The sequence below is a fragment of the Suricata suricatta genome, chromosome 14 (assembly GCF_006229205.1).
Source record: "Suricata suricatta isolate VVHF042 chromosome 14, meerkat_22Aug2017_6uvM2_HiC, whole genome shotgun sequence".
NCBI lineage: Eukaryota > Metazoa > Chordata > Mammalia > Carnivora > Herpestidae > Suricata > Suricata suricatta.
In genome coordinates, this window is record NC_043713.1 from 37,012,463 (window position 1) to 37,040,270 (window position 27,808).

The 27,808-nt window shown below is 38.7% G+C and overlaps 1 protein-coding gene and 1 pseudogene across 23 annotated transcripts in view; one reads left to right on the forward strand and one right to left on the reverse strand.

The window, feature by feature from the left end:
- The window catches only part of DTNA (dystrobrevin alpha), a 255,612-nt gene that overhangs the window by 215,551 nt on the left and 12,253 nt on the right, over nt 1–27,808 (reverse strand). The gene's annotated exons all lie outside the window — the stretch shown is intronic.
- Nucleotides 19,051–19,195, forward strand: LOC115278603 (annotated as a pseudogene).

Here is a 27,808-nt window from a genome sequence, read left to right on the forward strand (position 1 = left end):
CCTAGTCACAGGCTGCAGCCCAACCTACCATCCAGAGATGTTTGTAACAGTCTGTTGCTGAGCTATGGCATGTTAACTGGCACGGATGCCAGGTTAGTGCTCCACAAACTTGAGGCGGGGCAGCACTGCTGTGACATTTCTGGGAGGGTTTGAAGCAGAGAGACTAGCACTGGAGCCAAGACAACATGATTCCCCAGGAAAGCCAACCTAAAGTAAGGTGGAATGTGCAAGCTGTTTTCCTGTCAGGAGGCTGTGCTCCATCTACTAAGGTGGCAGGACTGTGGACCTGAATGGCATTCAAGAGTTTTAAATAGTGAAGAAAGGTGCTCATTCTCAAATCAGTAGGCTCTCTCAGAGCCCCCGAGAATACCAACATGGAGGGTGGGTTTGCCTAGAGACACCCAGCTTCTATTTGGGCAACCACTGAAGGGGACCCCACTGCTGCTCCAAGTGGCTTTGTCCTTTTTTGTCCTGGAGCTACATTTGATTCTGCTGTAGGATGCCCCAGAGGATTCCCAGAATGCCTCAGTAGCTCCTCACAGACTTTGTCATTGTGGAAAGAATGTTGAGAGACCTTCACTGGAAAGCTTCTATCCACTGTAGTCGTACCTCCTACTAGTGAATAATCAATACATGTTATTTGAAAGGTAGTTTTTAAGTAATAAATAAAATCAGAGTTTTGCATATTATACAATCCTTTTATAATAATGGTGCTGGGAACAATATTGATGCCAATTTGGTGGGCAATGGTTTGCCGGGGCTTTGCTCTGTGTGACTTTTTAGGGATTACTATGCAACTCTCAGCATCTCTGAAACTATGCCATACAATTGATTCAACTTAGTTCCCAGGCACACAATGCTTTCTGTCCCTGCTTTCTGCCTCTTCTCTACATCCCTCAACTCTAAGCTACAGGCCCTCATTTCAGCTTATTTACATTAAAATAAAATACAGAGCCAAAGACAGAATTCCTCTCTGGGGGCCACATTTTATTTGTTTATTATTTATTTATTGTATGTTTGTTTCTTTCTTAAATGTATGTATTTTTTTTTTTGAGAGAGAGAGGGGCACAGGTGTGCAAGTGGGGGAGGGTCAGAGAGAGAGGCAGACACAGAATCTGAAGCAGGCTCCAGGCTCTGAACTGTTAGCACAGAGCCAGAATCATGGCTCAAACTCTTAAATCCTGAACCATGAGATCATGAGCCGAAGTTGGATGCTTCACCAACAGAATCACTCAGGTACCTCTGGGGCCACACTTTTAAAAGCACTGATATCTGAGGGGAGGGAGGGAGTTGATTCTCATGCTATTAAAGGCTGGACTGGTTAAATGAATTATTGGTAATGTTCCACCTGGAGAAGAGAAGCCTCAAGAGAGTCATGAGGAAGCAGCAAGGCAGGGGATGGAAGAAAGATCTGGACATAATAAACTGGAGAATTCATCCAGAGTTGCAATGAAACACCATGGGCTTCCCTCATCAGTGGCGAGCTCCCAGCCTTGGAGAGGATAATTTTTCAGGATTCAATTATATTAATCAGATGCCTTATTCATAACAGGGTACACAAATTATTTAATAAATGTTAGTTATCACATAATTAATAATTATATTTGGTTTTAGGCATGGAATTGATAAACAACTAATACATTTCTGTAGATCTCTGAGATTCTCTGATTTGATAGAAAGTTAAAGTTTTACCATCACTGGCTTAGGCTCACATATTATCTACTCTGAGTTCTAGAAATCTTCAAGGAGGTTTTATTTTAATATTTATTTACACTACAGCAACATTTATTATATAGGACCTCATCAACTATTTGCTTAAATGTTTTTTACATTTATGCATTTTTGAGAGATAGAGAGAGACAGAGCATGAATAGGGGAGGAGCAGAGAGGGAGGAAGACACAAAATCTGAAGCAGGCTCCAGGCTCTGAGCAGTCAGCACAGAGCCAGATGTGAGTCCATGAGATCATGACCTGAGTCCAAGTTAGATGTTTAATATATGGAACCACCTTATTTTGTGCCTTTATTTGATTTTTTTTGGTAATTTTTAAAAACATTTATTCAGTTTTGAGAGACCGAATGCAAGCAGGGGAGAGGCAGAGAGAGGGTGACACACAATCTGAAGTAGGCTCCAGGCTCTGAGCTGTCATCACAGAGCTTGAAGTGGGGTTCAAACTCATGAACCACAACATCATGACCTGAGCTGAAGTCCCTCACTTAACCAACTGAGCCACCCAGGTGCCCCATGATTGTTAATGAAGACTTTTATCCTCTAGGCTGGGAGGATAATAATGCCTAATATATTTTCAAATTTCTTCCTAAAAGAAAACAAACAAACAGAATACAAACACTAAAAATACCAAACCAACTTCATTTCCAATGCAAAGTAGGCAGAAGTCCATTGGGAATAAAAAGAAGCCCTTGTTTTAAGAATAAATTCTGAATTTTTAATATGAAAATAGATGGTAGTCAGGTGTGGGGGAAAGTAGGTGAAGGCTGGAAGGAATCTAAAGTCTGGCCTGATTTATACAGACAAAGTGAACAGTCAGGCCAGGCTTTGGGAAATACTCTCAGCAGTTGGACAAAGCATGGTGCCCAAGGAATCTGGTAATAAGCATGAGCGTTAGAAAGACTGGTAGGAATATAAAGGGATAGGTGCTTGCACTTAGCATGTGACCTGTATTATAGCAGCATTTGAGAAATGTTTGTAGGATGAATGAGCAAACAAGTAAATGAATGAATGTCTGCAAACCGGCACAGGAGGCCTTCATCATGGGCACTGGCTCTTGGGGAGACTGCAGGCCCCAGATGAACAGAGACAGATGGTGGGAAGCATGACAGGACAAGTTACTGGATCTGGGGCACCAGCACAGAATAAAACCAGGACAACTGGCAAATTGTAAATCCATATATGCTTGTATTTTGGACAGTGTTGGGAAAAGTGGATACCGCCAAGCTGAGGGACCCCCGAGCAGGGAGCTGTTGCTGTTGGGAGCTAACAAAATGGTCTGCAAGGTACAAATAGAAAGGAACTGCTCACAAAATGGTGTGGATAGTATGAAAATATGAAAAAAGGACTATTTTCCTTGACTGTCTCCCAACTGAAGTTAATTGCAGTATCTGACAGATTTTGAAACTCAGACCAGCAGAAATTTGCACCAAAAGCTTATTGTGGAACTTTTTTTCCCTTTAAACCATCACTTGTACCTCCAAAGGTAGTTTGTTTTCAAGTCTGCACAGGGCAAGCGTGGTCTAGAAGCTGCGGGAGTAGGCCTCGTGCTGTCACAAGCTATGCTGTCGGTATTTGCTGGCCTATCGGCACATCTTGGGCATCTCCAAGTGGCGTGAAATGTCAAGGCTACAGGGTAGCCAGGTGGGAACAAGGAGATCTCGAATGCCTCTACCTATTCTGACTCCAATTTAACTTGTATTTCTTCACTTCTGAAAGCTGGAGTAGGTCAAGGAGACCCATGTTTATAGCTTGGACATGAATTATTGTAACCCACGTAGGCCCATAAAGGCCTCTGCTGGAAGGGGTTTTTGCACTAGTAGGTCACGTACTCATCACAGGGAGTACTGTTTTAGCAGTGTTTCAGGCTGTGAGGAAAGCTTGAGTTTGAGGTCCCAGACTATCCTATTTAAATAGGGCCCTCCTCCATCATTCTCTATCACTCTACTTTGAGATTTTCTAAAATTATACTATTTTATCTCTTTTTCTGTTTTTTTTTTTTTTAAGCTCAATCTTTATAAGATTCATGAAAGCAAGAACAAGTCCAGTGAGTTTTAACCAGCAGTGATTTTGCTGTCTTTCCCTAGGGGACATTTGGCAATGTCTGGAGCCATTTTTGGCTGTCAGCACTGGGTAGGGATGATGCTACAGGTGTCTTGGGGCAGATGACAGGCCTGCTGCTAAACAGCCTACAACACACAGGAACGGCTGCTCAACAAGGAAGTTTTTGTCAAAAATGTCAATATGTCCAGGTTGAGAGTCTCTGGTCTAGGCTGTGTTTCCAGTTCCTAGAACAATGCCTCAAAAGTGGTAGGTGATCGATAAATACTTAACTAAAAATATGAGTAAATGTCAGGAAAAATTGTCCAAACCAATTATTTCTCAGAGGGGAATAAACTTTTTGTTTTCATTGTGGGCACAAGTATCAGATTTTCATGTATTCACAAATTAAGTAAACATAAAAGTTTACAAATTAAGGCGGTGGTAGAGTACCATCCAAGAACCGAGAATAGAAAGGTAGGAACGAAGATGTCCTCTGAGAATTGAACTACAATCAACACATAATGAACTGAGCCAGGGTATGTGATGTCCTTGTGAAGACAGACAATGGTGTCCACGCAAACCCCACTTGAGTATCACTGTAGAGTTGCCCTAAAAAACATAGATGGAGTCAGGCTGCCCACATTCCAAGCTCAGCTTCACCGCATCCAGGCAGGTAAATCAGCTGAGGCTTGTGTCTCCATTTCCTTGTCTGTACTATGGCAATAATTATAGCACTTGTCAGAGAGTCACTACAGGAATAAATGAGATAATGTATTAAAATGGTTTAGTAAATGCAATGCCTAGGACATAGTGAGCCCTCAGTAAATAATTAGCTGTTGCTTACATGATCAAACTGTAACTTCACTCCACCTATTATCAGATGGAAAGGGATAAAGTGTTAAAGAGAACTGCAGAGGCAGTCAGCAATGGAAGCACTGAAAAGCAAGAATCAAAGAGGGACTTAATAATGTTTATGGCCTTCCTATCATATGATAGGCATATTATTGTGTTCTACATTCATTACCTCATTTTATTTCCAGGACTAATCCTTAGCTAAAGGAGGCCAGGTAACTCATCAAAGGACATATAGCAGGGACGAGTGGTGCTGAGTTGTCTGGAAGCTGTCTGACAATGGGCCATCCCTGCTCTTTCCACGAGGAGCTGCCCAGTCAAAAATGACAATGACCAATCCACATGGAGAAGATTCTAGTGGCAAATTTATCTTTGCTGTGGAAATGTATGCTTAGTTCAATGCTCTCAAATATTTGAATGACCCACCTAAGTTTCCTTAAACTGATTTAATTTTCTTAGGTCACTCTGATTCTATTTCCCTTCCTATATCTGCCTATAGGTAAAGAACAGGCATTTAGCCCAGGTGAGTATCCTTGTAGCATTTATATCAATATAAAATGTAATAAACAGATTTGTGGTTTTGTAAGTTCGTCTCTGTGATTCTCCATGATAGGAGTCTACCTCTGATAGAGGGCTCTGTCTGCACCTGTAAACCACAGGTGGTGTAGCCCCCGTGCTGTCATGTTCACAGGAAACAACACCAGCTGCTGGACAGGGGCCTTGTGAAGCAGAGACTCCCACCTACTCAAACCTTTAGCGTAGTGGTATCTGAGAGCCAAACGGAATGCCATTTTCATTAACTAATTTATAATATTTACACAGGTAAGAACTTCACCTCTTTGTGTATGTTCTCCTTTGGTAGTAATTTCTTTTCCTTTCAATTCTGGGGAGGAAATATATTATTTTTTTTCCTGCAATTTTAACCTGAACGGGCAGCATTTTTTAAGGTAAGAGATGCTGAAGGGGAGCAGTAAGCCACACTTAGTGAAACCTGGTTGTTAAAAGGAAATAGAAGAATATGCCACTGATAGCAACGGTGACAAGGTGAGAGACAAGTATGCCTGAGGCTGAAGACACACCTAGTTTCCTTACTCTTGGAACAATATTAGGGTGTAATTCCATCCATTCCCTTTCTCTTGGAACAATTTAGGAGGAAATATTGGTAATTAAGTAAACAGGGCATTGCATATATAAGTATGGAACTCATTTAGTTAGAAGCCCTAGCCTTCTTAGAGGCTACTAAATAGCCAGCAGGTGCCAGCCATTTTCATCCCTCTTTTCTGGGCTGAATTCAGAAAAGATAACCTGGAAGTTAGGATCAACAACAATATCTCCTAATTATGTATCCACTGGATATCAATTTCTCCTCCAGCGTTTCAAAGCTATCATCAAGCAAATTACTAAACTCATTTTATCCACACCAGTCTTCTGCAGTTTAGCTGACAATTGCATATTCTGATGACATAGTCATGACTTTGGATTCTGTACCTTGACTTAAGAGCTGTGGGTGAAGAAGGAGATGCTTTAATATAAGACAACACAAGATAAGCTTAGGTATTTTGCATAATAGCATTTCTCCAAGTGTGGTCCACAGGCCCGGGGGGCTCCAAGATGCTTTCAGGGCATCCCCACAATCAGTACTATGTTCATAATAATACAAATCTGTCACATGCTTTCCTCATTATGTCATTTGCACTGTTGGTCCAAAACTTGTGGTGGGGGCGTGAGGTTGGTTTGGTCAGTTGAGCATCCAACTCCTGACTTTGGCGCAGGTTATAATCCCAGAATTGTGGGATTGAGTCCTTCATCGCACTCCACACTGAGTGTGGAGACTGCTAAGATTCTCTCTCTCTCTCTCTCTCTCTCTCATTCCTCTCTCTCTCCCACTCTCTCCCTCTGCCCCTCTCCCCTGCTCGCTCGCTCTCTCTCTCTCTCTCTCAAAAAAAAAAACAAAACCTTGATGCACCTCAGCAAGAATCAAGGGAATGACATCAGACTGCACTGGAAGGTTTTAAATGCAGTTTCTTTGTGTGCCATCTTTCATTTATGCATGTGAGAGGATTGTCTTTTTTTTTTTAATGTTTTTACATTGTAGTACTTGTTTTGCTTGTTGGTGGTGTTTGCTTATTTAATACATTCCGTCAAGGACAGAAATTACATGCTGGTTTTTTTGTTTGTTTGTTTTTGTTGTTTTGTTTTTTTCCCCCCCATAGGAATTGTGTCTTAGGTTTTTCCCTTATTATTTTTGTTACTTTTTTTTCCCTCTTTTTTTTTTTTTCTGGTGGTGGGGGTGGTTATGTTTAAATGAAGTTGCTTTTACAACACCAAAGACTTAATCAGCCATTTCCTATATAAAAGGTAGCTACTTTTTTGCATGGACCTCAAGTATATTGTAGTATAGAGGTGGAATTTAAGGAAAGGTATTAAGCAGGCTGTGTTTTGGCTTATGGGCAAGTAATAAATTGTATCATGTATCTTGAATGTATCATAGATAAGCTGCTATATAACAATCGCCACTTCAGATGTGAAATTAGGTGATTAGTTGTTACATAACCTTCTAATTTCTGCATAAGTCTAATTACATGAGATAGAAGCTGGGGTTCTGATTTTTTACTTTGCTTCTCTGTTTGGAGTGTCATTGTAACTACTGTGGTATAAATGATAGAAAATAATTGCATATGTTAAAAAAATAAATAAACAGAAAAAAAAGAAAAAAACAGCATTTGCGTTGTCCTTGATGCAACAGTCAAAATGACTAATTATTGATTTTATTAAATCTCAAACCCTCAAAGATATGTGTTTTGAAAAGTTTGTGTGATGAAATAGGAAACACACATAAAGTGCTTCTGGTGAGCACTAAAGAGCGGGCGTGTGTGTCTGTGTGTAAAGCACTGTGCATACTCGAACTAGCAGCTATTTCATGGAATGCAATTTTAAGTGAAAGAAAGACTGATGGGCAAACTATGGTTATTGAGGCTTGGGTATTTAAAAATATCTTTTAAAAAATGAACAAAAGTGAGCTGTCTCTTCAAGTCAAACAAATGATAGTATTTGTTGCCAATGATAAAACTGGAGCTTTCAAGTAAGTATTAGAATTTTGGAAAGCTAGCACCTACCACCAGGAGTACGATGGCTTCCCAACACCTAGAAGACTTTTCTGATGGGAACACTGGTGATATTAAGAGAAGTTATTTTCTTTTTGTTATTGTAAAGTGAATACGCCAATATTAGGAGGATCTGCATAACTCAGTAAACCAAAATGACCAGTGCATGATGTTGTAATATGATATAAACATAAAAAGTCTATAACAGATTTTAATTTAATGGATTATGCAAACTTCATTGATGTGATCTTAGTTTCCACTCTGCAACTTAGGGGCACCTAGGTGGCTCGGTCAGTTGAGCATCCGACCCTTGATTTCAGCTCAGGTCATAATCTTGTGGTTCATGAGCTCGAGCCCCACACTGGGCACTGGATTGACATCACAGGTCCTGCTTGGGATTGTCTCTCTCTTCTGCCCCTCCCATGTGTACTCCCACTCTCTCTCTCAAAATAAATAAATAAGCTTAAAAAAAAAACCTTCCACATTACAACTCACTTTTAAGAAACAACCCTAGTTGTTGAGTTAGGTATCAAAAAAAAATCCACACCACATTTATCTGAAAAAGCTATAAAAATACTCTTGCCTTTTCTAATCACCTATCTCAGTGAATCTTGATTTTCTTTATACACTTCAACCAAAACAATATATTACAATATATTAAATGCAGAGGCAGATATTAGAATTCAACTGTCCTTTAGTAAGACAGACATTAAAGATATTTGCAAAAATGTAAAACAATGTCAATTTTCTTATTTTTGTTGATAAATTAGTCATTTAAAAATATATATATTGTTTATGTTAATAAACAATTCATAAATAAATAAATAAAATTCATAAATTCAAAAACAAAACATTTAAAATTTCTTAGCTTTAATTTCTAATTTATACGATATTAGAAGATACCTACACAAACAAAAGCTCTTTGGAGTTCTCAATGACTTTTAAGAGCATAAAGAGGCTCTGAGATTCAAAAGTTCAAGAATAGCTAATGTACTGAAATGAACTGGGCAAGAGAAGTAAATATTTTAAAAAAGATGATGAAAAATACAAACACAAAGAGTGAAAGGTAAAATCTCTGGGGGTTATGTTGTTTAAATGTCAACCTCAAATCTGAAGAGTGGTTTGAAATACACTAAATAGATAGGCACTATCTTGTCTTTCCCTTTTTGTTTTGATGTTAGTTTTCCCCAGTAAGACTATTAACTACCATCTATTGGGTATCTACTATGTGCTGCACCATCTATTATGGAATTTGCATAAGTTATTGCAAGCATTTGCATTGGTATTACTCTTCATTTAAGCTCACAAAACCAATTTTGGCAATGCCCAAATATCTGCTCAGTTTTTTTAAGTTTATTTATTTATTTTGAGAGAGTGATAGAGTGTGAGTGGGAGAGGGGCAGAGAGAGAGAATCCCAAGTGGGCTCGGTGCTGTCAATTCATAGCCTGACATGGGGCTCTAACTTAAAAACTATGAGATCATGACCTGAGCCAAACCCAAAGGTTGGACACTTAACTGACGAAGCCATCCAGAGGTCCCATATTTGATTGTGTTTTTAAGGCAGGCAGGCTCTGTTTTCCCATTTATCTTCTTTTTCTCCTAAGCTGGAAACTCAGGAAACTGGTAGCACTCTACTGACCTTCAGGCGTGAGTGTCTTTGGGGCCAGTCTAATTCAGTTATTAAAACAATGATGGGTAGTCAGACAGGGAAGTAGAAACATGGGGAGAAGGAGAGAGAGAGAGAGAGAGAGAGAGAGAGAGAGAGAGAGAGAGAGAGAGAGAGAGAGAATATGTGTGTGTGTGTGTGTGTGTGTGTGTGTGTTTCTCCACAAAACAGTCTGTTTAGCATTTATGAAGCCCTTTCAGTCAATGACCTGTTTATACCACATGTATTCAAAACATTTGCTGCACATCAGCTCTCCCCTCTCCCATCCCACCTGCCTCTTTTACTGTTACTCAGCTTAAAATTTTTCCACTTCACCAAATATTATGCCTTGAAACGTACCTCATTCAGTTCCTTTCTTTCTACAAAGAGCTTTACATCTCTTCATTTTCTAATTTCACTTAACACCCATCCAAGCACTAGTATTCAAGATGTTTAAAAACATTTCTTTTTTTTTTTATAGACTCCTTGGTTTCTGGTATTGCAATATCATATCTTCCACATTGGTTAATATAGGTACACAGCATTTCAACTATTTTAGAGTTTAAATAAGATTTTTGTAGGCTGTTGGAGCATCAGCCTTTTCCAGCATTATGTTCCGAACTCTAAGTAATTAGCCTGCAGTTTAAGTTAACTTGGAACTCAACATGTTTGTATAAAATTGTCTGAATTCAGATATCATAACTTATTAGTGCTTTATCACAAGTGTAGTATGTGACCATATTCTGCATATTCCTCATTCATCAAATATGGCATGGTGCTTATATGGTCAGGCTCTGAAGTGCAACGATTTGGGTTTAAAGATTGGTTTTACTAATAACGAACACAGAAATTTCCTAACCTCTCAGTCCTGTGAACTGTAAATGGGGGAAAATAATAATATTGTAAAGAATAAAAATAAATGAAGATCCAGTACATAATGTCACAAAGGTTATACTGACTCTTAATTTATTGTTATTAATTGCAGGTGAGACTATCTTAAAGGAAAAAGAAAATTCATTTGATTGACTTAAAGGAAAATGAGCTTTATTTGCTGTTGCTTTTCTAGCTCCTTTAGGTGTAAGGTTAGGTTATGTACTTGAGACTTTTCTTCCTTCTTGAAAGTAAGCATTCATATGCTCTAAATGAGGAGTTGAAAAACAATGGAAAAAGCCTTTCATGAGTTAAAATTAAGATTTCTATGTAAGTATATAGCAAAGGCTGAGATTCCTCTATAACATATTTTGTTTCTAAAGCTCTTAGGATGAACAATTAGGGTAAGCTACAGTTGGCATATTCCACAGGAACAAAACTTACTAGTAAAGTACTGAATGATTTTTGAAACAGCTGAGAAATCCTGCTGATAGAAAGATTCTCCCTGACAGGGGACAAGGGTTCAAGCTGAGTGCTGGCATTTTCTGCAGAGGACTTTTCCAAAATAACACTAGGGAACTGTTAAATAAGGCACCATGCCCAGAGCTATGTGGAAATCTACAATAGAGCATAGCCTTACAGTTTGTAGCTGACCTGCTAGAATGAGTAAAGATGCAATAGGAAACATTTGGCTTGCTTTCTAAATGATCCTCCCCTTAAATCATCATTAATAAAGGGAAAGTAGATTCATGGACCAATAAAGAAATGTTGGTGAAAATGTCCCAAATATAGAAGCCATGTATGTCTGTGCCACAACATGAGCAAACAGGGAAAGCATGACGCCAAGTCATCTCCTCTGATGCCAAGAGATTTATAAATCCTTACTGTGAAGTTTACATAAATTCTATTTTCTTTCATTAAAAGCATACTAGATTGAAAATGTTATGAGACATACAAGATGATGTTGATTAAATAAAGTTTGTGATGATGGCACAAAGCAGTAAGCAGAAGAGTGCAATTCAATAGATCATGAAATGCATGAACAACCAGGCAATGCAGTGGTCAGACAGGATGGATATCAAACTCAGATGAGTCAGATGTTAAAAGGAAGAACATGTGCAAACTGTGAAGCTCCCAGTAGGAGTACAGCTGACTCAATGTGAGGATGGCCCACATGCCCACTGAACTGACGTCATAGGAAGTCGTGCCTGTGAGCCCTTCCAGGCACAGTCACTCTTGGGTGATGACCAAGTTTGCGCATGGGAGGTTTCAGTACAGAGCTCAGGTTAGGAACATAAATTAGCTCCTGGTCGCTCATCTCCCAGATCCTAAGAATTGCATGTTTGTGTCCAATCTTGAACTCATGCAATCCTTATCCAAATCTCTGTTGCTGTTGTTCACCCAGATGAATCAAAGGCTCTGGACCTATGGATCAACTTCATGACAACTCTGTGGCATCTAACACCATTAGTCATTCTCTGCCTCTTAAAAGTGTTTCCTTTTTTAAAATTTGTTTTCTGCAACATCTCTTCTTTCCAGTTAAATAGATAGGCTCCCTGGTCAGGCAAAACCTCTTTCAGAAACCAGTTCTAATACTAACTTGCAGTAACTAATGTAACCTGAATCTCAATTTCCTCAATTAAAAAAATGGGGATAATCATATCTCCTCATAGAGGAGGTTAGATAGAATTAACCTGAAGATTAAATAAAATTGTAAGGGGTGCCTGGGTGGCTCAATCAGTTAAATGTCTGACTTCGGGTCAGGTCATGATATCACAGTTGTGAGTTTGACCCCTGCATCCAGCTCTCTGCTCTCAGCACAAAACATGCTTTGGATCCTCTGTCCGTACCCCGACCCCTTCCCTGCTCATGCATGTGCTCTCTCTCTCTCTTTCTCAAATAAGTAAACATTAAAAACAAGTTATTATTACAAATTATAATAATAAAAATAACTGTTAACCCTTATTAGGGCTTTCTAGGAGTCTGACACTGCTGTATGTAGTGTTATCCCTTTTAGCCTTCATACCAATCCTAAAAGGTTTGTGCTATTATTACCCTCAAGCTATAGAGGCACAGAGAGCTTAAGAAACATGCAATGGACACAGCTAATACATGATAGAGTTATGATTTGAACCAAAACACTGTCTGCACTCTAAACCACCATGGTATAAATGTATGTAAACTATTTGGCAAAATTGCTTGGGAATAATCAGTACTCAGTACAGGTTAGCAATTATTATTGTCTTCATCATTTTTAATTTGTAACCATTCCTTCCTTCTCTGGCTCTGTGATCGACTCGGTCATTCATACAACGTTGGGATTCTTAAGGACTCTACTGTGTTTATAATTCCAAATATTCTCCCTGGGTAATTTCATCTATTCTCATAACTTCAATTATATTTGTATGCTGATGATTTCACAAACTTTATCTTTTATTCTGCCCCCTCTTCGAAACTCTAAACACATACATGTAATTTCTTTTTCCATGGATTGACTGATTAGAATTCCTAAAATTAATCATCTCCTGCTCCAATCACCAGCCTCCATTAAAAGAGCTACAATCAAACTAGTGTCCCACGTTAGACACCCTGGAGTCAGCCTCCACTCCTTGCTTTAGAAACCTCAAATCCAAGGGGTTACTAAATTCTACCACCTCTTATTTCAATACCCAATTCTTACCTCACTCAATGTCTCTGAAAACTGACATTGTTCACTACCTATGCTACTGCCTTAATCCAGGTTCCTGAAAACTGTGCTGCCTATGAGTGGATTTTTCACCAGTTTCTTTGCTACCACCCCTTCCTCTTAAATTCTTTAATGTGAATTTCCATATCAGTGAGCTCTCCCTTTTCTTGCCTGTGACTAACCTGCATAGCAGCTCTGTAACATATGGTTATTACAGGGTAATATTATCACATATTGCATATGGCTGACAACTGAGGCATGCAGATACCCGAAACAGGGACAGAAGATAGCAGGAGTGAGGCAGACCAAGGCTCTAGGAGGCTATCATTTTCATGAATCACCCACCTAGACATGAAATCACTTCAGAAGATGGTAGTTGATGGGTTGTAAAGGTTACCATGCACCAGCTTCTAAACTCTTCAACATGTAGGTAGAGGACAGGGGTCAATGAAGGCAGAGAGAAGTAAAGGTGGGACGTCATAAAACCCAAAAGAAGGTCTTTATCCAGCACCGTAGAGAACGATCAAGAAACCACCCCGAGGGGCGCTGGGTGGCTCAGTCAGTTAAGCATCCGGCTTCGGCTCAGGTCATGATCTCACGGTTTGTGGGTTCGAGCCCCGCATCGGGCTCTGTGCTGACAGCTAGCTCAGAGCCTGGAGCCTGCTTCAGATTCTGTGTCTCCCTCTCTCTCTGACCCTCCCCCCCCTGCTCACACTGTCTCTGTCTCTCAAAAATAAAATAAAAACCATTAAAAGAAATTTTTTTTTAAAGAAACCACACCGAGAGAGGAGGAAAATGCCAGCCTCAGCCTATCATCATCTAATCCTGGGACACAAAGGGTGAGGTAGAATGAGCGGCTTTCTCTGGAGAGGGCTGCTGGGGAATCCTTATCCCCAGAGGCCTCGTAAGCTTCTCTCAAGGCCAGGAGATGGAGAAATGCTCAGCAAAGAAAGTGAGGGCTGCAGGACATAGGAGTTAGTAAGACATGAAAAAGATTTAGGTTGGAAATAGCTGTCTCTGGTGACAGAAGTCAGGAGAGAGAAGGGTTTGAGGGGTTCCTATGTTGGACAGTGGTTGGCCAAAGGTAACAAGTGTGAGTGACACGGAGGACCGAGAAGGTCGCAGGTTTTCAGTGGCACTGGTCTCAGAAGCTCAGGTGGATGGGGCATCACAGGTTTTCTTGGAATTATTTCACTGAGACCTCACTTGACTCTTTTTCTGAAGAAATCATAGCCAGGGGGACAAGTAGCATGTTGAAAGAATTTCTGGGACCAACATTAGAGTCCTTCTGAGTCAGGACTGATAGGGTCGTACTCATCAAGAACCTGAACAATAACATTGAGATAAAATAAGGTTAGAATAAAGGAATAAAAATAAAACCAGTTCTGAACTCCTAAGTCCCAAACCTACTTCCTGACACTTAGTTCATGTACTTATGAAAACTCCATCAAGTCGGACAGATTACACTTGTTAAGTATTGCTTTAGTTGAAGGGACTTCTTTTTTTTTTTTTTTAAATGTTTATTTATTTTTGAGACAGAGAGACAGAGTGCAAACAGGGGAGGGGCAGAGAGAGAGGGAGACACAAAATCTGAAACAGGCTCCAGGCTCTGAGCTGTCAGCACAGAACCCGATGTGAGGTTTGAGCTCACGAACCGTGAGATCATGACCCAAGCCGAAGTCGGACACTTAACCAACTGAGTCACCCAGGCTCCCCTGGAGGGACATCTGAAGCAACTTACAATAAGAAAATTGTTCAAGTTCCAGAGAAAATCTGCATTATTTCTTAATATAGACAATATGGTAAGATTTTTGTGTTTTAGTTGAAACTGAAATTAAGTTGTAAAGAGAATCAAACTGTTTTTTATTCATTGACAAACTAAAAAAAAGCTTGTGTAAACTTAGGAAAGAACTGTTTAAAAATATTCTATATGTAATGCTATTTCATAACCTGATAAAACATTTGATTAGTAATAAACCATGAAATTATTTGTGCTACCAAAAAGAAAGGTGTTAGATGGAATTGTAAACATTATTGCTCTGAAGAAACAATGTATTATGAATCTTATACATTTTAAATGATTGATAGATTATGAATACAGTAGGTATAAAGTGTCTCAGCCAGCTTAAAAATATAAGCTTACCAAGTGTGACAAGCAGGTTCATGTATGGAAATAAAAGGAAAAGTTCAGAGCCTGCAAGAAATCAAGGCAGCCAATAGTACTTCACACAGCTGTCTTTCTGCATTAGCTATATCTTTAGGAACTTTGAAGCTTTATAATTACAACAAATAAAACTGTTATCCAGGGAATATGCAATTTCGAAATGCCAGGAGGGTACTCGAAATTCTCTGATAAGCTGTTCTTTGAAAAGGCATCAAGCAAGATTTATCTGGATCAATGAAAAAAAAACCCTCAAAGAACATAATGCAATTTGAACATTTTATAAGTAGAGGCCACGGGAAAGGAACCTTTCTTCATAAAGAGATCACTAACCTAATGGCTAGCTAGCTTTATAAAATTGCGTGTCAGGTCTAAAGATCCTTATGACCAAAGTGGATCAAAAGAAATCACTGTGTCACACAGATATGTGAATCCTTTACGAAAACACTTAAAAACATTTCAGTAGAATTCATTTGGCACAGAGTTCTTTCATATCTTTTAACTTACCATTTTATGAAAAATAAGATTATGGTTAGCAGAGAAGGAGTACATAAGAAAAATTTGATATGCCTTTTATTATAGCTAGAGAAATAACCTAAAGAAAACACCTAAGCATTTAATAGCTATCAGAGAACATTTGATTATTCTTAAATATTACAAATCATGTTTTTAGAAATAAGATATGACCAGACAGAAGATGTACAAAGAAATTCCTAAAAGTAACTAATGTTAGAAGAAATACTAACAACATTGGAAAGCCACTGGTAATACAGAAACAGAAAGAAGAATTTAAGGAAAACCTTTCATGTTTTTCCCAGGCTGAGCACACATCTACAAGAAAGGCTGGGCTGTGGGTGGAATTTTCACTGAGCACAGCTGCACCGGCTCAGGTCAAGTTCAGCATCCTTCCTGCCCAGACACAGGAAGCACAGGTGAGGCACTACGTTTCTGAGACACAAGGGGCAGAGAGCATGGGACAGGGCATCGCACAAGCCCTGAGAGTCATTCGCAGATGCTGAAGAAGGTTTTTCAGGTGCCCTGCCCTTTCTGACCTCTCAGCCAAACTGGTGTTTGTAGACTTAAATTTAGGATTTTGGTGGGTTTTTAAATTTTTTTAATGTTTACTTATTTTTGAGAGAGAGAGACAGAATATGAGCAGGGGAGGAGCAGAGAGAGAGGGAGACACAGAATCTGAAGCAGGCTCCAGGTTCTGAGCTGTCAGCACAGAGCCCACGCGGGGCTCGAACTCACGAAACATGAGATCATGACCTGAGCTGAAGTCGGACACTCAACTGACAGAGCGACCCAGGCGCCCCTTAAATTTAGGATTTGAATGGTATGTGGGCACTGGTGAGGAGGAGGCATCAGGACATAAATATGCTCTAGACACCAGGGACCTGTGAGGAGTGGATTAATGCGGAGCTGTCAGAGGCTAGAAAGAATGAGTTCTGTGTGGAAGAGAGCAGTGAAAATTTCAGCAGTGGGAGAAGAGAAAGCAATACAACTGGCACAGGTGCTACCTGGTATGATTGTTGGTTCCCCAGCTATCATATGTGTCACATGAATATTCTTGGTCTCAAGGGTAAATTAATTTTTGACTAATTGAGTGGGGGGAAAAAAGTTCAAATCAGTTAAACTAATCAGCTTTCTTACTGTAACATACTAGCTGTCTCAACTGAACCAATAGGAGCTTTTTTAAAAAAGTGTTTATTTATTTTTGAGAGAGAGAGAAAGTGTGAGCAGGGGAGGGGCAAAGAGAGAGGGAGGCACAGAATCTGAAGGAGGCTCCAGGCTCTGAGCTGTCAGCACAGAGCCCGACGCAGGACTCAAACCCACAGACCATGAGATCATGACCTGGGCTGAAGTCGGATGCTTAACAAACTGAACCACCCAGGTGCCCCTGAACCAATAGGTTTTTTTGACTGTTAGACTCAATTGTACTGTTTAGACTTGTGCCCAAGCAGGATTTAAGGGGATTTTTTTTCTACTAGAAACGATGATGAATTTCTTTGGTTCCACCACTCATGTCTGGTTCCTCTAGTGACAACACACATTGTGATTCAGGGAGAAGCAGGGAGCCCAGCTGGTAAGTGACTCCAGGACAAAGTGAGAGCACTTGCAGGGGCAATTCTGTTACTTCAACACCATTAGCACCAGCTTTTGACCACTGACTTTATCAGCCACAGAAAAATGTTTTAATTTTAATGATGAGATTCCATTAAGTAATATCTAGATATAAACCCTCATCAGCTCTGCCTACATGAAGACCCGCAGACTGTAAGCTTGCAGCTTACTAAAAAGCATACCAAGTATAGCAGATGCCAAACTAACTCTTATGAAAATCAGCCACATTATAACCTCCTTATCACTAAGATCTATTTCTGTGTCCTGAGCGGAAATTGAATTGATCTGCCCTCATTTTCTCCTCATAAGGTCTTGATTACTACCTACAGTAAATGCTGGCAGCCTGGGGAGCCTGTCTCTTCTCAGGCATTAGGGTTGAGACCACCAGTTTATAATTCCCAAAGATATTTCTCCCTTAAACGTTATTTTGTGAAAGGAAGGTGTTATTGTTGTTTTCTTTTTTAATCTCAAGACACCTTCTAAAGGCTCCTAAAATATGAGACAGGTCTTTTAGGACATCAATCTTCCTTTTCATGTAACATTTCCCTTCTGTTTCTCGCATGTTGTTTTAACAAATGCTCATCCATTATATTTGTTTTTCATCTACTCCTTTACGGTAGAGCAGGTTGACTAAATGCTTTCTTCCAAGTCTCAATTACAAGATTCTAGAGAACACTTTCTACAAGTGTTAGGATTATATACACACTCATTAGTTTTCTGGAGGCATCTAAGGTAATAATAATATGGCACATCTGTCTAATGTTTTACAGATTCTGAACTGTCTAGAGGAACTTTATATAAGGCAATTCTTCAGAAAAGCAATAACTGCCAGACTAATCTTTCTAGTGTGTCTTTCTAGCTGCTTTCCATGTGTCACTCGGCTGCTGGACAAATTGCAAAAATTCCCTGCTCCTATCAGATCAAGCCCAGATTTTTTATCGCAGCATTCATGGTGTAACCCCATCCGGTCCTTCCTTAGGCATCCACTCTGTTTTTCCAATGCTCCCCAAAGAAAGCCACCTGCTTCAGCCAGGTTGGTCTCTAAGGTCACGGAACAGGCTGCGGTCATTCTTGCATGTTCGTCGTTTGCATCACTGAAGGTTTTTCCCTGTGCAGCTTCTGGACATACTTCCAGCACTTCCCAGCCCATCTCCTGGTCCATCTGCTGCAAGGTATCATCTAGTCTCTCCAGGCAATCCCAATTTTTTTCTCTACGGAATGCTCCGAGCCTTTACTTCTGTTTAGAGACTTCTTGTTCTTTTGTACGCAATTGCACATTGCATTATATTGTCTCTATACTATCCTCTAATCATGTTATGTCTAAGTCTTCTCTCCCCAAGAGGAGGAAAGGGCCACGCCGTACGTTTGCACCATTTCTCCCCGTTGTACCTAATGCTCTGCTTGGTGAACATCACTTAAAAGGTTTCCCCAACTGAGATCAATCTCTCTGCTCCCTGCAGCACCTTGGGCCTGGATGTTGTTCCTTCAGTTATTACAGTACCGATCACAGCTGCTTCCACTGTATATTGTGAGATGGGGATGAGTTGCAAACTTAATTCATCTTTTTATCTCTCAGAATACCTAAGATAGCACTGTTTATTAAAAGAATTTAACAATGGTTGCTAATTAAGTTTCTTTTTTTTTTTTTGGTTTTAATCACTTTTTTTAAATTTTTTATTTTTGTTTGTTTGTTTATTTTATTTTACTTTATAAAGTTTCATATTTTTTAACATATGCAATTATTTTCCATCATTTACAATACAGTAGTTACAATGACACTCCAAACAGAAAAGCAAAGTAAAAAATCAAAACACCAACTTCTGTTTCATGTAATTAAATCGCTTCTAGGCCTTTTGGCTAAGATCAAGCGTAGTATCTGTTTCATGTAATTAGACTTATACAGAAATTAGAAGGTTAAGTAACAACTAGTTAATCACCTAATTTCACAGCTATCTGAAATCGTTATATAGCAGCTTATCTATGATACATTCAAGATACATGATACAATTTATTACTTGTTCATAAGCTACAACACAGCCTGCTTAATACCTTTCCTTAAATTCCACCTCTATACTACAATATGCTTGAGGTCCACGCAAAAAAGTAGCTACCTTTTATTAAATTTCAACTTTGTTTAACATGGTACCGTTCCCTATAGCTCTCTTTTTGAGGAACAAACATGACCATGGTTGGAAATGATTATACTTGAAGAAATTATGTTGACATCTGGCATGTGAGAAGAAAAGAACAGTTGGATGCTTTCCTAACTCATTTATTCAAAAATAATGTTAAAGTCTAAATATAAATATAAATGAATCAGTGTGTTGTCAAACCATCATTATTTATGAGGCACTTGCTATATCAAAAATGCAATACTAGGGGCACCTGGGTGGCTCAGTCGGCTAAGCCCCCGACTTTGGCCCAGGTCATGAGCTCATGGTTTGTGGGTTTGAGCCTCGTGTCAGGGTCTGTGCAAATAACTCAGAGCCTGGAGCCTGTTTTAGAGTCTGTGTCTCCCTCTCGCTCTCTGCCCCTCCCCCACTCATGCTCTGTTTCTCTCTGTATCGATAATAAACAAAATTTTTAAAAAAAAAATGCAAAGATAGATACTGAACACAGTAGGTAATTTTTATAGAAATGTTCGTAAATCAATGTGTTAATGCTGTTCTTGGCATAATATCATGATAAGTTAGTATCTCTATAATTGGCAAAAGTAAAATGAGAATTATCTTTCCATTACAACATTCAGTAAAACCTCATGACTTAACCAATCAATAGCTGATTAGTTTCTTTTTGTCTTGCTATCTTGATTTAGGTATGACACTACATCTTTCGTTAGAGAGGGCAGAACTTTTGAAGGACTCAGGCAGTCATGAGAGAACTTTTCACCATCTCTTTGAATAATTTTAATTAAAATTCAGTTCAAATCAATCTCGTAGGCTTAGCAAAAGCATCTGTCATGTTTTCCCCACTTAAGAACTTGAGCTGAAAATATGAACATTTTCCTGTTATAAAAGCGCTGCATCCGTGTAAAGTTAAAATAGCTGCTGAGGACAATTTTCAACACATTTGGAAGAATTATGGCTTTAAAAAAGCGGCTTTCAGAAAACACACTGGTGCCTCCATTCAGTGATGCGCCTGCATTTCTTGCTACACATAATGCCTTCTCTCAGCATGCGCTCTGTCCCTTGAACCATTAGCCTTCTCCTAGTCTCCTGGCCCGGCCGCTGGCCAGTCCATAGCACGCTGCTTGCTGCAAAACACATGCGCAAACGTGTTTGTTGATTAAATGAATGAATTAGCTAACTGAAGGACATAAAGACCTTGCCTTACTCCCTTTGTGTTCTCTCACCTGTAACTACCTGTCATTACTAGTTCTAGACTAGTCCTAAAACACTGATAGATACCCTCGAGTTCCTTTGACTAATTAGTAACAACGAGATAGAGAAGCAGAGGACCCAGAAAGATAAAGTAAACTTCTTTTGCAAAATAAGAAAAAAAGTTATAATATACATTTTGCTAGAAAAGGCACCCCTATCCGCTGGAAAAATCTGTGAAAATCCCACGCTAAGGAATATCCAGTATGAGTGGAGTTCCCTTTGATTTGTTTCTGATATTACCGCAGCCTCTGCAAAGCCAAGATGAAAGTCCTGCAATGTCTGTCTGTCTGTCTGGTCTTACTTGAGGCTCAGATTCTTGTGTCTGAAGCGGACTTTTGTTCCCTGTTTGGGGAAGGCCTGAATCTTTTGGTCCTTGACCCTACACTGGCAGGGTTATTGTGTTGTACAGCTCCATTGTATTCTGTATAAACGGTATCCCTAGGAGTTCTGGCCCGTGGTGGTCCTGTCACGGGTCTGAACACACAGCCACATTTTTTATCCCATGGTATTTTTTCAGAAGAAAAATCTTTCATATTTTCAAGAGAGTCTGATGTTACCCCTGTCATATATATCAAACTGGCATTTTGGATTAAACCAGTGTGGTTTGTTGATAATAATTCAAGTTGTTCTTTTGATGACAGAATGCACTCCTTGAAAACAGGAGATAGCTGTAACGTGCTTGTAGACCAATTTGATCCCTTTATTAAGGATGCAATGCCATTTCCCATATAATTTAGTTCTTTCTAAAAAGTTTTCTGCTAAATATATATTGTCATAATACATAATGATCTTTAAGAAATCTTGTTTCAAACACAATGTGATCATTTGCAGAAGTGACAGCAGGAAATTTTTCTGGCCAAAGGCTAGCACTGTATCTCCCTATCTTTCCTTGATCAATAATTTAAAAAAAAAAAACAGCATCTGAAATTTATAATATATAGGTGAAGCTTTTCTAGATACATTTACATGAACATAGTCCCCAGAGCAATTTAGTCATTCCACATCAGTTTTCCTTTTTAATCATAAAATCATAGGCCAAACACACAACATGCTCATCTTGGTTTATAATACTTGGGCTGTAGGGCACACAATCACCTGTTCTGTGCATTCCTCTCTTGTCTGTTCTGGAACCTTACTTTATCAATTCCCCCTTTCTTTCCTGAGACTTCAAATTATCCATTTCCATGAACATTTCTTCATATAAGCATTTCAAATATTTTCAAGTCTGTCCTATGTAAAAGTGATTTTTTAAAATGACTTTCAATTTGAGTTCCCATTTGGCCATGCTCTCTAAAAGATGGCTGCTTTACCCACGCTTCTACCCCAGTAAGGGGCGTCATTCCAGCTGCGATGTTCCCGATCGGTGCTGAGCAAAGCTGGATTGGAGATGGGATGATGCAGATACCCCTTTCTGTGTGGTTATTCTCAGGTTTTTTGTTCCACTGGGTTGCTTAAGTTTCTTAAGTGGACTCTAGAGGTCTTCAGGACTGGTTTTCTTTATGTAGAGCTAAGTAATCGTCGCTCTTTGTCGGGGGATTGATGGCCACCATTTTGTTAATATCACTCTGGCTTACGCTTCTCAATGTCTCTTGAAAATGCTCTTCCTCAGCACAACAAACATGTTCACTGGGCTCTTCCTCAGCTTTCTTTTTCTTTTGGTATAGATCTCCTTGGGATAACTCACATTTTTCATAGCTTTAACTGCCTATATAAAAATGACTTTTAAATCAATGTCTCTACATAAGACATTTCCTATTTATCCAACTGCCTACTGGAATCTTTACATGGATTCCATGAGAGCTTCCCATTAAAATGTCCAAAGCCACTGGGTTTATCCTTCTCATATGTCAACCTGTCCCCTTGACTTCTCTCTTTTCCTCCTGGTCTCCTGCCCAATGTCTAAATCATGGTGATTCTATTTATGAAACATCTCTTGGATTTATCCTCCCTTTCTTTCTCACTGCTACTATCACTACGACTTCCTTAGATCATTGGGCTCTAATGTTTCTTGCTTGGGATTTGTAGTATATTGCCTCTTGACTGATCTTCCTGGTTAAGGGATGCTTGCCCGTTAATCTTTCTTACAGACAATGGCAATAGTGATTTTTCTAACATTCTGATGGACTATGCCATTGCCTGACCTTAATTCTTGAATGGTTTCTCATTGCCTCAGTGTAAAATTTAATCTCCTTAACACAGTCTGACAGACTTTTTATGATATATCTCCCTATCTGTAGTAAGTGTGCCACTTATTATAATGCATTTTATGCTTTAGCGACAATAAATCATTTTCAGTTACCTACAAATATCACACTTTCTTACCCCTTCAGTACTTTTTAAATGATGTTTACTCCTTCTAGAATATTATTTTTGAATTCATATTGTGCACCCCCTCCTCCCAAATCTGCCTGTCAAACTTGGAGTCATCCTTCAAATTTCAGCTCATTTATTGTTCCCCTTGTTAATCCTCTGCCCTCTCTACTGTGCCTTTGGGGGCTTATGCTGTGGCATCTGTCACATGAAATCATGACAATTTGCTTGTGTATATGTTTTTCCTCTACACTCTGTGAGCTCCCTGAAGACAGAGATCATATCCACAGACCTCATACAGTAATTGGTACATGGGCTGGTCACCAAAGTAGATGGTGAATGAATGCAAAAGGAAGTTTGAGAAAAAATACAGAATTTCCTCATTATCAAAGGTCACTCATTTTACTGATAATTTTCTGAAAATGAAAAATGCTAAGTACAAATTGCAAGTAATTTTTTTTTATGTTTCAACATGGCATTAATTTGAAATTCTCTCTTCATCCATAGCACAAAGCTTTTGAAACATCACAGCTATAACTTCCCAACAATGAATGATTTGGTCTAAGTTTCCAAAAGTGACATAGGCAGAAAGAAATAATAAAAAAGTTACTGAGAAACTGGGAGGATTTTACTGCTACTTACAGAATTATGATCTATCTGTTCTGGCCTTTGTAGGACATACTTCCATTTGTCTGCTCTATGTACAGAGAATTATGCTGTTTGAATAAAACAGTGACTTATAGTCAACATTGATTTAAAATGCTTTACAAACTAGTTTTTAATCCTTCTTCTGGTTTTTCCTCATCAAAAATGTTTTCATGACATTATCTACAAATAAGTCAAAGCTGGAGGAACTTTATAGAAGAAAGTAGCTTAGGCTGGCACATTATTATTATAAGGGCCAAAGAATGGTTACCATGGATTTTTAAAAGGCTCCGAGATGTAATGAAACAGAATTTGATTGAGTTCTACTCTTGACCCTTGGATTCTTGGACAAAGTTAATCTCTTTAGGCTATGGTCTCCTATAAAACTAGCAGTTTGAACTAGTCACTAATTGGGTCTAAGCCTCTCCCAACTCTAGAATTTGATTTGGTCCCGAGATAAGCTTCTCCAAATCCAGTATAGTATTAGAAAACTGTATCATCAAAGAGGTGGGGGAAGTGTATAGAGGAGTAAGTTATAAAATTATGCATACTTGTTTTTAAAGGCAATAAGAATATAGCATGAAGGCTGACTCATTATAATTGATTGATGCACTGAGAACTCTCCCAGTCATGATTAATTCTCATGGGTATAATATCTTCATTTAGATTAATACATATAGTGTTTCATAATTATAAGGTAAGAGCAAGGCGTACTGGTGGGGAAATGTTTACAGGTACGCTGAGCACCACTGAAAATGTCAAAGTGTAATAACGTTTACTGATAAGTGTAAGCGCTGCAAATTAAGGACAACAGCCTTTCCTGGCTTATTGCTCCTCAATATAGCTAATCAGAGCACACGCAGAGTCTCCCTGGTTCTTTTTATTTCTATAGTGATAATGGGTTGTAGAATATGCTTGGAGTCTGAAGTGCCACATTACTACAGTTATACACCCCTGCACCTCTCAAGAAGATATGATTCTTTCGAGCTTTTTCTCTGCTAAAAGAATGACACAGGTTCTGGGGAAAGAAACGAGCACCTAAGAATCAAGATTTACAGGTCTCAACACCTGAGGCTGGAGGAGATTTCAGAGAACAGGATCACATAGCTCTCTACCTGCTAAATTTTCATTACAGGTAAATGAATTGGTTTATAAGGATAGAAAGGATTTGAATTAGAATCAAATAGTATTATTTCCTTAGTGTATATGAGATGTACACTAGTAAGTAAATGTTAGCAAATAAAGACATGCCAGTTCCCTCCAAGAACCCAACAGTAAGATCCAAAAGAAGGAATTTTAGCAGGTTGACATTTACTTCTGTGAATTTTACATTTCCCTAGGCATATTTTGTATGTGCTTTGTAGAAAATTCATATAATACAGAATATATAAAAATTTATATAATACAAGAAGAAAATAATCTATATCTCAAGATTTAAAAATATCTCCAATTATTTTTTTCCTTCTAGGCTTTTTCTATCAATACATCTACATAATTATGCCAACTGCACAATTCTGTGTCCTCGTTTTTATTGTTACATTATGACATCAGCATTTTCCCAATCATTAATACTTTTCATAGACATAATTCTACTATGTGCAATAAATATGCTAAGCCCATTGGTTTTTTTTACATAGTTTATCTCATGGAATCCTCTCAAACATCCTAGTCCTATTATTCTCCTCATTTAATGGAGGAGAGTAAAATATTGAAGCAGTTAAATCAATATCACACATTTTACAGGAAGATATTTGATTTAGCTCATGAAAGAAATGTACAAGCTTAAATGCACAGAGGACCACATGACATTTTATTGAGCAGACTTAGTTTCTTAACTATTTCCTTTTTGAGGGTGCACTACTATTCATAATGCCCTCCCACCATGTCCACTCTTTTGGGTCTGTACCTTTTTGACATGTACCTCAAAGCACACTATTCCAATGGTGCAAGAGAGACACATGATTACAGCCCACACCCTCACCTAGTGCTCTTGGGGTCATCTCAACACAGAAAAAAGTTACTCTTTTTTTTTCTCAGCACAATGTTTCAGACAACATTATGAGGCACATCTGAGGGTATCCAAAAGAGGTCTGGATTATAAATGAGGAGGCCTGGGATTCAGACTGCCAATTAGATTGGATTGGTTTTGGTCTTTCATCTTTTAGTTCTTGACTCCAGTCTTAGTCTCTAGATGTCAAATACTTCCATGATGGAAACACCAGCCCGTAGGAGTGATAAGACCGCTTCACTGATGTGATTTTCCTCAACCTATAGAAATCTCCTCACGTATTTGACTAATAGCCTTGGTTGCTAGAATAGGACAAACTGATGACAAAAACACATTGTAATCAAGCATGACCTCATTGCTTAACGATTCTGTCAAGAGCCCTCTGAAGCAAGACTCCAAGAAAGTTAAAACTCACTGAATATAAAACTCAATAAAATAAAATGTGACCTGACTGATAACAATAAACATAGTTTTTGTGCAAAACTGGAATGGGGATTAAGGTTTGTCACCAAGCTTTTTTGAAGAACCTGGGTTTCAAATGCCCCTAAGAAATGTTATTTTTATTTATTCACAATTCTCAATGGTCTTGTTAGTCATTCCCGCTGTTTTAATATTTTACTTCCTATTTTCAAAATGGAGTATTTCATTGTTAAAAACACACAAAACAGTGCAAAGTAATGTTAATTCAACAAATACTATTGTCTGTTTGATGATGAGAAACATTGGAACATTAGGCAGTGTCATGAAACTTAGATATCACTGGGGCACCTGGGTGACTCAGTCCACCTTCGGCTCAGGTCATGATCTCATAGTTCATGGGTCTGAGCCCTGCGTCGGGCTCTGTGCTGACAGAATCTTTGGATTCTGCGTCTCCCTTTCTCTCTGACCCTCCCCTGCTCACGCTGTCTCTCTTTCTCAAAAATAAATAAAAACATTTAAAAATTAAAAAACTCAGATCACAAGTGAGGAAAGCATGAATTATACCCTAATGACAGAGATGAATGACAGAGATGAATGTTGTTATGAAAGAAAAAGTAAATTGAGCTTTGCTAAGGTACAATTAGAAACAAATTTTCAAGACAACAATTATATCAAACACTGAAAATTAGATCATTAATACAAGTAAGCATCCACTTTAGCTCTAAGAATTTAGTCACACACACACAAAAGGAAATTGAGAGCTTATATAGTTTTCTTTGCAGCAAAAGAAATCCTACAAGTTTATCTTGAGAGATAAACTTTTTCCTGGCACTAATTCTTGTGAGAGCTGTGTGTTACAGCTCCTTATTCTGAATCTATCAAGCAATAAGCCAGTTTTCCCTTCCTTTCCCGAAGTGCCATGTTTTACGATAAATGTCAATAGTGGTCAAGGGCGAAACTTAAACAGGGACTCAGTAATGATGGTATATGTGTATGGCAAGAGAAGAAGGAAGGAATTAAAACAATGAGCTCGGTGTATGTGATACCCCTTGCTAGCAGTTAGAAAAGTCTTGGTGTACACCCTTAGCACAGTCAATTCAAGGTTAAATCTTTTGGCAGCTGTTCAAAGTGCCAATATTCCGTGTGGTTGATTGAAGAAAGATCTATATTGTGAAACAGCAAGTGAAAAGGCAGCAGAGTTGACATTCTCTTGGAAAATTTAAGAAGCCTGACATATTTTCACACAGAGATGGGTCACTCTAATACACAAACAGATGGATAAACTCTTTCTCACAAAAGAAAAAAGAAGTTCTGAATCCAATCTTGTGGTTGTTTAAGTCCCTGAAAGCATGAAAGAAACAATTTTGGCCTAGAAATTTTTATGAGTTGTTCTCACCATTACACTACCTGAATCCACAAAAGAATACTAGAAATACTTTTGTCAAATACCTGAATATTTGACTAGAAAGACACACGAATGGGTCCTCCAGGATGTAAATGTTTCAACTGACCTAGCAGGGTTACTTGTTATTGTTCATTTGAATATTAAAGGATGTGTATTTTATTTTTAACATTGTTAATAAAGTCATTCTTCCTGGTAGCAATTTGTAAAAGGTTTAGCTACTTAATGAGCCAGTCCTGATGGTGAGAGGAAAAGAATCATACTATCATCATAGCTCAGGCTGCCTATATTTCTGTAGGGTTGGGGACATGGGCATGTCTTCACCTAAATACCAATCCAGTTATTTAGATCTAACAAATGAGGAGGACATGTAACGGCTCTTTTTATAAAACTGAAAATTGTAATTGAATCTGTCAAAAGAGCATGCTTG